We start from the raw sequence: 12,973 nt of genomic DNA, 5'->3' as shown, positions 1-12,973 counted from the left end.
TAAATTTTTTTTTGGCTGCAGAGGATGGAGGGTTTAGTTCCCTGATCAGGAATGGAATCTGTGTTCCTTGGAGTGGAAGTACAGATTCTTAAATACTGGGCCTCCAGGGAAGTCCCCTAACTGGCATTTTAAAATAAAAACTATGTCTGCGGTAAAAGATGCAAAGATTTCAAAGGGTGAGCAGTGTTCCTGTCTCCTCCCCCATCCCAAACTTCTGTCTCTCTCCCCAGATACCACCATGGCCTCTTGCTATCCTCCCTTTAAAAAAAATATTCTTTCCCTATGTGAGCATGTGAGGGCTTCTCTAGTGGCTCCGTTGGTAAAGAATCTGCCTGCAATGCATGAGAGCTGCGTTTGATCCCTGGGTTGGGAAGGAAGATCCCCTGGAGGAGGGCATGGCAACCCACTCCAATATTCTTGCCTGGAGAATCCCATGGACAGAGGAGCCTGGCAGGCTACAGTCCACGGGGTTGCAAAGAGTCATACAAGATTAAGCGACTAGACACAGCATATGTGAACATGCATACATATATGTGTCCCCATCTTCTCTCTCTATAGTTTTTAAAATTTTGTTTTGGCTGTGCTGGGCACGCAGGCTTTGTTGCGCCATGGGGCTTCTCTAATCGCAGCACATGGGCTTAGTTGTCCTGTGACACGTGGGATCTTAGTTCCCTGGCTAGGGATTGATCCCACATGCCCTGCATTGAAAAGCAGGTTCTTAACCAGTGGACCGCCAGAAGTCCCCACATCTTCTTTTTTAAAAATACCTGCTGTTTTGTACCTTGTTTTCCCCGCTATGTCTGTTGCGAATTGTTCCTTGTTAGTATATAGAGCTCCCTCTGAGAGCTCTAGGGGAGGACGTTTCCTCGTCTCCTCCAGCTTCTGGGGTGTCAGCCTTCCTTGGGTTGTGACTGCATCCCTCCACTCTTTGTCTTCACTGGGCCTTCTCCTCTTTATCCCTCCCAAATTCCATTCTGCCCTTCTCTCTTAAAAAAAAAAAAAAGTGTTTTTTAAATCTAGTTGCAGAGAACAGAGGCTCCTCTCTGGTTGTGGGGCATGGGCTTCTCATTGAGGTGGCTTCTCTAGCTGTGGAGCACAAGCTAGGGCACACGGGCTCAGGGCTAGCCGCTCCCAGGTGCCAGAGCGCGGGCTCAGTAGTGTGGCACTGGGGCTCAGTTGCTCACAGCATGTGGAGTCTTCCTGGACCAGGGATCAAACCTGCATCCCCTGCATTGGCAGGTGGATTCTTATCCTCTGCGCCAACACGGAAGTCTTTTGCCTTTCTCTTTTGAGGACTCTTATTGGATTTAGAGCCCATCCTAACATCGGAGATGATCTCATTCAAGATTCTTTTTTTTTTTTTTTTAGTAATTACAAAGTTCTAAGTATTTTTATTTATTTATTTTTTCCTTTGTAACAAAAGATTGTCATATGTCTAAATTCTTTTTTTTTTTTTTTAGTTTTTTATTTTTTAAATTTTAAAATCTTTAATTCTTACATGCATTCCCAATCACGGCGGGGTATTGGGAAAAGTTTTCAATTAGCAATAATCGCGCCTCGGATAAACCTCATTGGCTACGATACTGCCACTGCGCAAAGCTTCAAGATTCTTAATTACATCTGCAAAGACCCTTTTCTCAAATAAGGTCACAGTCACATGTTCCAAGGGTGAGGACTTGGACACACCTTTTTTGGGGGGTTCTATTCAGTCCTCTGCCACGAGTCTATGATACATACAGTGACTGATATGAAGAGTGTCAAACGGACAGGTAAGGTCTCTTTTAAAGAAGAGTAGATTTTATTCTAAATGTCGGGGAAGAGACTGAATAGTTTTTAACCAGAGATGCCACCAGCTGGCTGAGACGTGGAAAACAGACTTCAGTGGATCAAGGTGGAGACAGGAAGATGAATGGAGAGGTGATGATAGCGCCTGGACTGGGTGGGAGGCTCCTGAAGGGTCGAACAGGGGACAAAGGGGAGGAATTGAGAATGACTCTGGGTTTGGGGCCTGAACAGCTGAGTGAGTGAATGACCATTAATGAGATGGAGAAGTGGGGGCCAGTCAGATGGGCCAGGAGGGAGGTATTGGTCATCACCCCCATACTGCAGCTGAGTCTCAGAGAAGGAAGGGCTTGCCCAAAGTCATGCATGCGTGCTTAGTCACTCAGCCTTGACCCATGCTTTGCAACCCTTTGGACTGTAGCCCACCAGGCTCCATGGGATTTCCCAGGCAAGAAAACTGTAGTGGGTTGCCATTTCCTCCTCCAAGGTATCTTCCTGACCCAGGGGTTGAACCTGTGTCTCCGATGTCTCCTGCACTGCAAGCAGCTTCTTTATCCACTAAGTCATATATATTTATATATAGCACTAACTGAATTAACCACCTTGTGTGTGTCCTCCAAATCCATGTATGGTGGGTTGAATTGTGTCTCTTCTTAATGCTGTTTGATTCAGGTCCTAATCTTTGTCACCTGTGACTATGATCGTACTTGGAAATGGGTCTTTGCAGATGTTAATCAGGTTAAGAAGGGGTCATAACTGGATTAGGGTAGACGATGTCCTTGTAAGGGAAGGGAGAGTTGGACACAGGCGCATAGGAGGAACATCATGGGATGATGGAGGCCGAGGATGGGCGATGCAGCCCCAAGCTAAGGAATGCCCTGGAAACTGGAGGAGGGAAGGAAGGACTTCCCGCATCTGGAAATGGAAAAGAATAGGTTTCTGAGAACTTTCATGGTGGCCCAGTGGCTAAGACTGTGCACTCCCAATGCAAGGGGGCTGGGTTTGATCCCTGGTCAGGGAACTAGCTCCCATACCCAACTAAAGGTCTGGCATGACCCTGCGTGCTGTGACTGAGACCCAGTGCAACCAAGATCGTTGAATAAATAATAAATACATATGTTTTTAAAAGGAATAGATTTCTGTTGTTTTAAGCCACCGTGTCTGTGGGACTTCGTTACAACATCCTCAGGAACCCAGTTCACCAAGCTCTGTCCAGGGGACTCCACCATGATGCGACCTGGAGCAGCAAGCTCCCCGGCTCAGCCTGCTGGCACTGCGACGACAAATATGACAGAGTGTAGAGGCAGGAAGCCCAAGAACAAGGTGCTGATCAGATCTGGTGTCTGGTGATAGCCCAATTCCTGACTTCCAGACAGTTGCCTTTCTGCTGTGTTCTCACACGACCTTTCTTCTCTGTCTTTCTCTTAGAAGGACACTGATCTTATCATGAGGGGCCTACACTTTTGACCCAATCATGTAAACCTAATCACCTCCCAAAGGCTCCTAGTCACCTCCAAACACTATCACAAGACAGTTAATTTCATGTGCCACCTCAGCTGGTTGGAGGGATGGCCCAGATAGCTGGAGAAAGGGGATGTGTCCTTGAAGGTGTTTTCAGAAGAGATGAGCATCTGGACGGGTGAACTGAGTAAAGCAGGTGGCCTTCGCCAACACACTTGCATCTTTCCAATCAGCTGAGGCCTTGTTCAGGTCGGTGCAGTCGTTCAATCATGTCCAAAGCTTTGCAACCCCAAGAGCTGCAACATGCCAGGCTTCCCTGTCCACTACCAACTCCTAGAGCTTGCTCAAACTCATGTCCATCGAGTCGGTGATGCCATCCAGCCATCTCATCCTCTGTCGTCCCCTTCTCCTCCCACCTTCAATCTTTCCCAGCACCAGGGTCTTTTCCAACGAGTCAGTTCATCACATCAGGTGGCCAAAGTGTTGGAGCTTCAGCTTCAGTATCAGTCCTTCCAATGAATATTCAGGACTGATTTCCTTTAGGATGGACTGGCTGGATCTCCTTGTTGTCCAAAGGACTCTCAAGAGTCTTCTCCAACACCACAATTCAAAAGCATCAATTCTTTAGCACTTAGTTTTCCTTATAGTCCAACTCTCACATCCATACATGACTACTGGAAAAACCATAGCTTTGACTAGATGGACCTTTGTTGGCAGAGTAATGTCTCTGCTTTTTAATATGCTATCTAGATTGGTCAAAGCTTTTCTTCCAAGAGTGTGTGTCTTTAAATTTCATGGCTGCTATCACCATCTGCAGTGATTTTGGAGCCCCCCAAAATAAAATCTCTCACTATTTCCTTCCCCATCTATTTGCCAGATGCCATGATCTTAGTTTTCCGAGTGTTGAGTTTTAAGCCTACTTTTTCACTCTCCTCTTTCACTTTAAGTAGAGCAAAAAGACAGAGGAAGGGAAAATTCACTCTCCCTGCTTGAACTGAAATATCTATCTTTTCCTGCCCTTAGACATTAGTACATCTGACTGTTTTTTGTTGGTTTTTTTTTTTTTTTTGCCACATCCTGCAGCATGTGGAATCTTACTTCCCTGACTAGGGATTCAACCTGAGCCCCTTGCATTGGAAGTACAGAGTCAACCCCTGGACCACTAGGGAAGTTCCTGATTCTTGAATAATTTGTTATGACAGCCTTATGCCCACTGAACAAAATCCTAAAAGGACCTTTTCTCCACACCATGACCCTGGAACAAAATTGCAACTAGATAAGTGAATAACAGGCCTGTTCTGTCTGAATGCATACATGGGCGCTTGTCAGTGGGCAGTCACACACTTTTTTTTTTTCCACCAAACATTCCAGACTGTTTCCTGAAGGGGTGCACATTTTTCAAAATCCTATAAAGCAAAGGCTTTTGTTTGTGTATCTTTCAGATTTTTTTTAAATTACAAAAGTACAATGTGGATAAGTGAGTCACTTTGCTGGGAGCCCAAAATAAGAAATCTAAAACAGTTAAAAAGGAAAAATGCAAACTATAAGGAATTCTTGGTGGTCCAGTAGTTAGAACTCTGCACTTTCACTGCCGAGAGTGTGTGTGGACTCAGTCCCTCACTGGGGAACTAAGCTCCCACAAGCTGCATGGTGTGGCCAAAAATATAAAATGAAATGACATAATATAACGTCACGCAAAAGAAAAAGAACCTGTTATTTAAAAAGGACTCCCCTGGTGGCTTAGATGGCAAAGAAACTCCCCATTGGGAAGCGTTGTTGTTGTTTTTTTTAATGCCAAGCATAGAGAAGCATATGGAGTCAAAGGAAAGCGAGACACCCTTCGCCTCATCCATGACGTGCCTTCCCAGAGGTAACCACAATGAACAGCCCTTTTATTACGCGCATATGAACTTCTGTGAGGCTTCCCAGGTGGCGCCAGTGGTAAAGAATCTGCCTGCCCATGCAGGAGACCTGAGAGACTTGGGTTCAATCCCTGGGTTGGGAAGGCCCCCTGGAGGAGGGCGTGGCAGCCCACTCCAGTATTCTTGCCTGGAGAGTCCCAAAGACAGAGGAGCCTGGTGGGCTACAGTCCATGGGGTCACAAAGAGTCAGACATGACTGAAGTGACTTAGTATGGACGCATGAACATATGTGGAGAAAAAGCTTCTATTTTGACCAAAATGGACTCATCCAACATGCACCCTTGGGCACCTTGCTTTTATCGCGTAATAATATAACATGGACACCTTCTCAGGGGAAAGCCTTGAAGATCTAGTTCATTCATTTTCATGGCTGCATGGAATTCTATCAAGTGAATGGCTTATACTTTACGCTGTTTCTTAAGCTGGATGTCTACACTGTTTCTAACTTTCCATATTACGACTTAAGTTGGGCGGTGGAACCAGACTACCTGGGTTCAAATCCCATCTCTGTCCATTTCAAGTTGGTTGATTATTCACTGCTGTATAACTAACGTCCCCCCAAACACAACAGCTTAAAACAACCAGTACTAGTTATCCACAGTTTTAGAAGCAGAAATGTGGGAGTTGAGCTCGGTAGTTTAGACTTGGGGTCTCTTGCTGCTGCTGCTAAGTCACTTCAGTCGTGTCCGACTCTTAGCAACCCCATGGACTGCAGCCCACCAGGCTCCCCCGTCCCTGGGATTCTCCAGGCAAGAACACTGGAGTGGGTTGCCATTTCCTTCTCCAGTGCATGAAAGTGAAAAGTGAAAGTGAAGTCGCTCAGTCGTGTCCGACTCTTAGCGACCCCATGGACTGCAGCCCACCAGGCTCCTCCGTCCATGGGATTTTCCAGGAGGCTGCAATCAGATGTCAGCCAGTGCTACCATCATGGAAGGCTTAAGCGGTACTGGAGAATGTGTGTGTGTCTTAGTTACTCAGTCGTGTCCACCTCTTTGTGAATCCATGGACTGCAGGACACTAGGCTTCCCTGTCCTTCACTGTCTCCCAGGGCTCGCTCAAACTCATGTCCACTGAGTTGGTGACGCCATCCAATGATCTTGCCCTCTCACTGCCTTCTCCCGCCTTCAATCTTTCCCAGCATCAGGGTCTTTTCAAATGAATCAGTTCTTCGCATCAGGTGGCCAAAGTATTGGAGCTTCAACTACAGCTTCAGTCCTTCCAATGAATATTCGGAATTGATTTCCTTTAGGGTTGACTGGTTGGATCTCCTTGCAGTCCAAGGGACTCATAAGAGTCTTCTCCAACACCGCAGGTCAGAAGGATCAATTCTTGGGCACTCAGCTTTCTTTATGGTCCAACTCTTACATCCATACACGACTACTGGAAAAACCATAGCCTTGACTACACTTACCTTTGCCAGCAAAGTAAGATCTCTGCTTTTTAATACGCTGTCTAGATTTGCCACAGCTTTTCTTCCAAGGAGCAGGTGTCTTTTAATTTCATGGCTGAGGTTACCTTCTGCAGGGATTGTGAAAGTGAAGCCGCTCGGTCGTGTCCAACTCTTTATGACCCCATGGACTCTAACCCAACAGGCTCCTCCATCCTTGGGATTTTCCAGGCAAGAATACTGGCGTGTGTTGCCATTTCCTTCTCCAGGGGATCTTCCCCACCCAGGGATTGAACCTGGGTCTCTCTCATTGCGGGCACACTCTACTGTCTGAGCCACAAGGGAAGTTAAAGCCAGCACAAGGAGCCGGGATCCTTTGGGGGCGACGTGCAGTGGCAGCGGAAACCCACGAGGTGAAGAAAGGGGCAGGAAGGCGATCACCTGGGGCCGGACGGCCCTGCCCCGCCTGCGGCGAGGACGGCTGACAGCCCCGCTTGGTCCACAATGGGCACCACAGTGGCAGGGGTGGTGCGGAGGAAAGACGGGGAGATCCCAAAATAAAGTCTGTCACTGTTTCCACTGTTTCCCCATCTCTCTGCCATGAAGTGATGGGACCGGATGCCATGATCTTTGTTTTTTGAATGTTGAGCTTTAAGCCAACTTTTTCACTCTCCTCTTTCACCTTCATCAAGAGGCTCTTTAGTTCCTCTTCACTTTCTGCCATAAGAGTGGTGTCATCTGCTTATCAGGTTATTGATATTTCTCTCGGCAATCTTGATTCCAGCTTGTGCTTCATACAACCCAGTATTTCACATGATGTACTCTGCATATAATTTAAATAAGCAGAGTGACACTATACAGCCTTGATGTACTCCTTTCCCAATTTGGAGCCAGTCGGCTGTTCCATGTCCTGTTCTAACTGTTGCTTCTTGACCTACATGCATGTTTCTCAGGAGGCAGGTCAGGTGGTCTGGTATTCCCATCTCTTTAAGAATTTCCCACAGCTTGTTGTGATCCACAGTCAAAGGCTTTAGCACGGTCAATGAAGCAGAGGTAGATGTTTTTCTGGAACTCTCTTGCTTTTTCTATGATCCAGTGGATGTTGGAAATCTGACCTCTGGTTCCTCAGCCTTTTCTAAATCCAGCTTCTACACATGCACATACTGTGACCTCTGCTTTATTCTGTTCAGTAAAAGCTAGTCATTAAGTGCAACCCACACTCAAGCGGAGGAGAATTAGTGTCTACTTTTTGAGGGGATGACCATCAAGGAATTTACAGTCAGATTTAAAAACCACCGCACTGTGCACCTGGCCAAGTTATTTCGCCTTCCCTTTCTCCAGTTCTCCTGCTGAAAATGGAGATAAAAACTAGCGCCTGATTATTGAATAGGTTGTAAGAGTGACAGGTTAGTGTCTGTCACTAGGCAAACACTCAGGGAGTGACAACTGTTTCATGTGCCTGGGACACGTCCCTTCTGCATGTGGGTGAGTGTCGCTTTCGTAGCAAATTATGCTGCTAGTTTAAGAATGGTTGACTCTCACTAGGGAATGGGAGAAAAAAATCTGCAGGTGAAATGACTGACAGGAGATTAATGCCAAATAGCTCACACAGTTCAATCTAAAAAAAAAGCAAACAATTCAACAACAACAACAAAAAAAATGGGCAGAAGATCTAGACAGACATTTCTCTGGGACTTCTCTGGTGGCTCCCTGCAAGAGACCACCCGCAACGCTGGAGACGAAAGTTCAGTCCCTGCATCAGGACAGTCCCCTGAAGGAGGAAATGGCACCCCACTCCAGTATTCTTGCCTAGGAAATCCCATGGACAGAGGAGCCTGGTAGGCTACAGTCCATAGGGTCGCAGAGAGTTGGACAGGACTTAGGACCTAAATAACAGCAACAACAAGGCAATTCTGTGTTTAACTCTTTAATGCACTCTCACAGCAGCTAAAGCATTTTACATTCCCATCTAGCAGAGCTCCAAGTTCTCCACGTGCTCACTCACACTTGTCATCTTCTACTTTTTTGATTACAACTGTCCCAGTGGTTTTGAGGTGGTGTCTCACTGTGATTTTGATTTGCAAATAAATGCTATTAAGTAATTAAAAACTCCAAATCAACGCAAACAAAAATCCATGACGAGCAAAATATCAGAATCTTAATGAAAAGAGGATTCTGCATTTGTGTACTCATTTCACCCACCTCACTGTTTTCTATTTGTTGGTGGTTTTTTTTTTTTTTTTTTTTTTTGCGGGGGGCGGGGTCATATTGCCCCGTTTGTGGGATCTTAGTTCCCCCACCAGGATCTAACTTGGACTCACCGCAGTGAAAGAGCAGAGTCTTAACCACTGGACCGCGGGGGAATTCCCACCTCTCTGTATTTTAAATTATGATATTTAATTTATGTGGGTTTTTCTGCACTGCTTTTGATTTCCTAAAAAAATATTGCATGGAAATATTTTTATCCTTTTACAACAATCTAAAAAACATTATTTATCTTTACTGCTGTGTTCTTTTGGTGTCCCTGTCCCCAGATGCTGCACCCGGGGCAGCCACCATCTCTCATACGTTCTCAACCCACTCGCACCCTGTTCAAGTTCACGAGGCAGGCCCAGCCATAACCTCCAGGGGGCGCTGCAGCTCTGCTCAAGCTCAGCACAGCACCTTCCACGCTAAGTGCTTGATTCAATTTATTGACGTTTCCCAGACCAGATTCCTCCTCTGTGAGATGGAAATGATAACGTTAAGCTTCCCGGATGGCTGAGCAGCCTTGGAAATGCCCTGCCCAGGACTCAATCCCGACTCAGTACACAGTGATAATAACGACTATTTCCTCAGAGTGCAGATAGAAGAATATTTGACAATTTTACTGCAGAGAATTTGAAAACCTCATAAAAGTAGGCAGAGTGATACAATGAGTTCCCAGGCCCAGCCCTGACCACCATCACCCCCTGGCCAACTCTAGGCCATCCACCTCACCTAGGATTATTTCGAGGCAAATCCGAGTCCTTCTGTAAAGCTTATCATTCTGTTAATATTTTATTTTGAGTCTCTAAAAGATAAAGACTTGCAGCAAACGAGAAGGAGGGGAGACTAACCACATTACTATTGCTGCTGCTGCTGTGGCTAAGTCGCTTCAGTCGTGTCCGACTCTATGCGACCCCATAGACGGCAGCCCACCAGGCTCCCCCATCCCTGGGACTCTCCAGGCAAGAACACCGGATCATGCTTTAAAACCTTTGCCAAGAATTTTTGAATACACGGATTCCAATATAGCCGGAAAAGGAGGGGGTTGCCTCTCAGTTCCATCAGTCTCTTGTCAAGAGAACTTGGGCAAATTGTTGAATTTCTCTGGTTTATTTTCCTCATCAAGCAACCAGGGTAGCATGAGCTTTAGGGCCCGTGTGCTACAGCTACTGAGCCCACAGTCCAGAGCTGGGTCTCCACAGTAAGAGAAGTCACGACAATGAGAAGCCTGCACGCCACAACGAGAGAGGAGCCCTCACTTATGGAGACTGGAGAAAGCCCTCATGCAACAATGAAAACCAAGCATAGCTAAAAGTAAAATTTTTAAGAAAAGCAGGGTAGCAAACTGAAGTCCTCAGGTCACTTCTCAGGTCACTCCTCAGGGAGTATTGGTGACAGTATGTGTATTAATACCTGCAACTTCGGAGTCCCTCGAAATACATTAATATGACTATTACAAATGTAGAAAACAAACCTGTGGTTCAGTCAAGTTCAGTTGCTCAGTCATGTCCAACTCTCTGCAACCTCATGGACTGCAGCATGCTAGGCTTCCCTGTCCATCACCAACTCCCGGAGCTTACTCAAACTCATGTCCTAGAGTCAGTGCTGCCATCCAACCATCTCATCCTCTGTCGTCCCCTTCTCCTCCTGCTTTCAATCTTTCCCAGCATCAGGGTTTTTTTAAAAAGAGTCAGTTCTTTGCATAGGGTGGCCAGAGTATTGGAGTTTCAGCTTCAGCATCCATCCCTCCAATGAACGTTCAGGACTGATTGTCCTTCAGAATGGACTGGTTGGATCTCCTTGCAGTCCAAGGGACTCTGGTGAGTCCTCTCCAACACCACAGTTCAAAAGCATCAATTCTTTGGCGCCTAGCTTTCTTTATAGTCCATCTCTCACATCCATACATGACCACTGGAAAAACCATAGCCTTGACTAGACAGACCTTTGTTGGCAAAGTAATGTCTCTGCTTTTTAAAATGCTGTCTAGGTTGGTCATAGATTTTCTTCCAAGGAGCGAGTGTCTTTTAATTTCATGGCTGCACTCACCATCTGCAGTGATTTTGGAGCCCAAAAAATAAAGTCTCTCACTATTTTCATTGTTTCCGGATCTATTTGCCATGAAGTGATGGGACCAGATGCCATGATCTTAGTTTTCTGAATGTTGAGCTTTAAGCCAATATTTTCACTCTCCTCTTTCACTTTCATCAAGAGGCTCTTTAGTTCTTCACTTTCTGCCATAAGGGTGGTGTCATCTGCATATCTGAGGTTATTGGTATTTCTCCTGGCAATCTTCATTCCAGCCTGTGCTTCATCAGTCCAGCATTTCTCATGATGTACTCTGCATAGAAGTTAAATAAGAAGGGTGACAATAAACAGCTTTGATGTACCCCTTTCCCAATTTGGAACCAACGAATTCTGTTGTTCCATGTCCAGTTCTAACTGTTGCTTCATGACCTGCATACAGATTTCTCAGAAGGCAGATCAGGTGGTCTGATATTCCCATCTATTTAAGAATTTTCCAGTTTGTTGTGATCCACACAGTCAAAGGCTTTGGTGTAGTCAATAAAGCAGAAATAGATGTTTTTCTGGAACTCTCTTGCTTTTTCCATGATCCAGTGGATGTTGGCAATTTGATCTCTGGTTCCTCTGCCTTTTCTAAATCCAGCTTGAACATCTGTAAGTTCACGGTTCACGTACTATTGAAGCCTGGCTTGGAGAATTTTGAGCATTACTTTACTAGCATTGAGATGAGTGCAATTGTGGGTTAGCTTGAGCATTCTTTTGCATTGCCTTTCTTAGGGATTGGAATGGAAACTGACCTTTTCCAGTCCTGTGGCCACTGCTGAGTTTTCCAAGTTTGCTGGTATATTGAGTGCAGCACTTTCACAGCATCATCTTTAAGGACTTGAAATGGCTCAACTGGAATTCCATCACCTCCACTAGTTTTGTTCGTACTGATGCTTCCTAAGACTCATTTGACTTCGCATTCTAGGATGTCAGGCTCTAGGTGAGTGATCACACCATCATGATTATCTGGGTGGTGAAGATCTTTTTTGTATAATTCTTCTGTGTATTCTTGCCACCTCTTTTTAATATCTTCTGCTTCTGTTAGGTCCACACCATTTCTGTCCTTTATTAAGCCCATCTTTGCCTGAAATATTCCCTTGGTATCTCTAATTTTCTTGAAGAGATCTCTAGTCTTTCCCATTCTGTTGTTTGCCTCTATTTCTTTGCATTGATCGCTGAGGAAGGCTTTCTTATCTCTCCCTGCTATTCTTTGGAATTCTGCATTCAAATGGGTGTATCTTTCCTTTTCTCCTTTGCCTTTAGCTTCTCTTCTTTTCACAGCTATTTGTAAGGCCTTCTCAAACAGCCATTTTGCTTTTTTGTATTTTTTTTCCTTGGGGATGGTCTTGATCCCTGTCTCCTGTACAATGTCACAAACCTCTGTCCATAGTTCTTCAGGCACTCTGTCTATCAGATCTAATCCCTTAGATCTATTTTTCACTTCCACTGTATGTTGTAAGGGATTTGATTTAGGTCGTATCTGAATGGTCTAGTGGTTTTCCCTACTTTCTTCAATTTAAGTCTGAATTTGGCAATAAGGAGCTCATGATCTGAGCCACAGTCAGCTCCCAGTCTTGTTTTTGCTGACTGTATAGAGCTTCTCCATCTTTGGCTGCAAAGAATATAATCAATCTGATTTTGGTATTGACCATCTGGTGATGTCCATGTGTAGAGTCTTCTCTTGTGTTCTTAAAAGAAGGTGTTTGCTGTGATACTGAGTTCTCTTGGCAAAACTGTTAGCCTTTGACCTGCTTTGTTTTGTACTCTAAGGCCAAATTTTCCTGTAACTCCAGGTATCTCTTGACTTCCTCCTTTTGCATTCCTGTCCCTTATAATGAAAATGACATCTTTCTCGGGTGTTAGTTATAGAAGGTCTTGTAGGTCTTCATAGAACCGTTCAACTTCAACTTCTTCAGCGTTACTGGTTGGGGCATAGACTTGGATTACCATGATATTGAATGGTTTGCCTAGGAAACAAACAGAGATCATGCTGTCATTTTTGAGATTGCATCCAAGTCCTGCATTTCGGACTCTTGTTGACCATGATGGCGACTCCATTTCTTCTAAGAGATTCCTGCCCGCAGTAGTAGATATAATGGTCATCTGA

The 12,973-nt window shown here is 45.2% G+C and overlaps 1 pseudogene; it reads right to left on the bottom strand.

Moving 5' to 3' along the window:
* Positions 1 to 1,481: 1,481 nt before the first annotated feature.
* On the bottom strand, positions 1,482 to 1,601 carry LOC138441942 (U4 spliceosomal RNA; annotated as a pseudogene).
* Between the last annotated feature and the right edge of the window lie 11,372 nt (positions 1,602 to 12,973).

This window comes from Ovis canadensis, chromosome 5, assembly GCF_042477335.2.
Source record: "Ovis canadensis isolate MfBH-ARS-UI-01 breed Bighorn chromosome 5, ARS-UI_OviCan_v2, whole genome shotgun sequence".
Classification (NCBI taxonomy): domain Eukaryota; kingdom Metazoa; phylum Chordata; class Mammalia; order Artiodactyla; family Bovidae; genus Ovis; species Ovis canadensis.
The sequence above is the reverse complement of the archived record's forward strand: the minus strand, read 5'-3'. Positions and strand labels throughout refer to the sequence as shown.